Consider the following 2,274-nt stretch of genomic DNA (forward strand, 5'->3'; position numbering starts at 1 on the left):
ATAATTGTATGTTTAAACCCTGTAGAGCGATCGATACTAGATTTGTCGAATGTAGAGCTTTACAAATGATCATCATTTTAATCATGAGATCCTCTCTAATTTTATACAACAGGACTATTAGTGATCATGATAATATTAAGTTCAAATGTATAAGAGTATAATTAATATTAAAGCTCGCTTACAGAGCTCAATTTTTTGAGTCCAGTCATATTTTCTACCCATGTTATTATAAATTTTCATATTCATAGTAATATATATAGTTTCGTTTATCAAAAAAATATTATACATTTTAAATTTGTTTTAAGAAATTCAAAAAAATCCACTTATTATACTTTAAAAAAATCTCAAAAATAAATTATTATTATTATTATAGTTAATATATATATATATATATTCTAAATTTATTTTACGAAATATCCTTATTTGATATATATATATATATCAAATAAGGATATTTCATATTTAATTTTTTTGATCCATGATATTTGATTTCATATTTTGATATTAATTTTTTTTCTAAATAATAGCATGATTATAATTGTATGTTTAAACCCTGTAGAGCGATCGATACTAGTTTTGTCGAATGTAGAGCTTTACAAATGATCATCATTTTAATCATGAGATCCTCTCTAATTTTATACAACAGGACTATTAGTGATCATGATAATATTAAGTTCAAATGTATAAGAGTATAATTAATATTAAAGCTCGCTTACAGAGCTCAATTTTTTGAGTCCAATCATATTTTCTACCCATGTTATTATAAATTTTCATATTCATAGTAATATATATAGTTTCGTTTATCAAAAAAATATTATACATTTTAAATTTGTTTTAAGAAATTCAAAAAAATCCACTTATTATACTTTAAAAAAATCTCAAAAATAAATTATTATTATTATTATAGTTAATATATATATATATATATATATATATATTCTAAATTTATTTTACGAAATGTTTTTAAAAAAGTTTGGTCCCGGCGGGGCTCGAACCCGCGACCTTCGGCTCATAAGACCAATGCTCTAAACCAACTGAGCTACGGGACCTTGTTGAAAGTACTGTTTTAATGATGATAAAGGTTCTAATATCAGAGCAATCTACTTAATGAAAAACATATGTTTTTTAAAGGCAAATTGATAGCATCAATTTTATAAAGCATATACTAATCAGGGTAGGACATTCTTTTTAGTGTCACAATAATCTACTAAGTAACAAGGGACATCATTTTTATCTAGGTAAAAGGCAAAATTATCTTAGGGTAATAATAAGAGAAAACTTTTTTAAAAAAATAAGAAACTTAAGACTTTTTTTTTAACTATTGACAATCTCTTTATTACTTTTTTTAAAAATAATTAATAAAATAATATTTTATTATTTATAATTTTTAAAATTTTTTTTTCCTTCCTCACATCTCTTTGTCGATTGCACCACTTAGCCTGCGCTCCCCATTGATTGTTGTCCCCCTAGTTATGATCATTACTGATTGCCACCCTCAACCCACTCTCCCCATTGTCATTCGTCGCTCCCCAACCCATGCTCTCACCCCACTTATTGCTCTTACGATATTGTCCGCGAATGAGGAAGATGAAAAAGTGAAGAAAAAAAGAATAAGAAGAGTAAGATGAAGGGGAGGACAAAGAAGAAAACGAGCATGAAGAAGAGGAAGAGGATGGGGAAGAACAAGAATAAGAAGAGGGTATTTATATTCATTTATGAAAGGACAGTTTTGGGATATTATAAAATTTTAAAATAAAATTATAAATAATAAAGAGGTGATTATAAACAGTAATCTCCAAAATAAAATGTGACAAAAGTATATATTAGCTCGGACAAGACCAATAACAAAAAGATAATCATAGTTTTTTTATGGACTAATAATGTTAATATATTAGAGATTTTTATGAAGAAATGATGTGCAAGCTTGATAATTCATTGATTGATTGATTGTAATGTATATTTATATAGATTTAAGGGAGAGATTTTTCATAATTATATACTTGCTTCAATCAAGCTTATGTATCATGATAATTAATCTTCAAATCATACAATTGAGGATCATAACATATTAAGAAATATAGAGTTTGTCATCTAAATTTGCATCTATCATGACCCCACAAACTTTTATCATTGAGGACGATCTTAAAACGATGTAATTGAAAAATCTCACTAATAATCGGCTCATATCAATCTTGGAATGATACCTATATTATGATAGTTTGTTGATTGCAAATAAGATGTTTAGACGAATAAAAGTTGTGTCATATATATAAA

The 2,274-nt window shown here is 26.0% G+C and overlaps 1 non-coding gene across 1 annotated transcript; it reads right to left on the bottom strand.

The window, feature by feature from the left end:
* Positions 1 to 974: 974 nt before the first annotated feature.
* Positions 975 to 1,049, bottom strand: TRNAI-UAU (transfer RNA isoleucine (anticodon UAU)). Its single transcript has one exon. It is a non-coding gene; the product is annotated as a tRNA-Ile (tRNA).
* Positions 1,050 to 2,274: the final 1,225 nt, after the last annotated feature.

The sequence above is a fragment of the Musa acuminata genome, chromosome BXJ3-4, assembly GCF_036884655.1.
Source record: "Musa acuminata AAA Group cultivar baxijiao chromosome BXJ3-4, Cavendish_Baxijiao_AAA, whole genome shotgun sequence".
Lineage (NCBI taxonomy): Eukaryota > Viridiplantae > Streptophyta > Magnoliopsida > Zingiberales > Musaceae > Musa > Musa acuminata.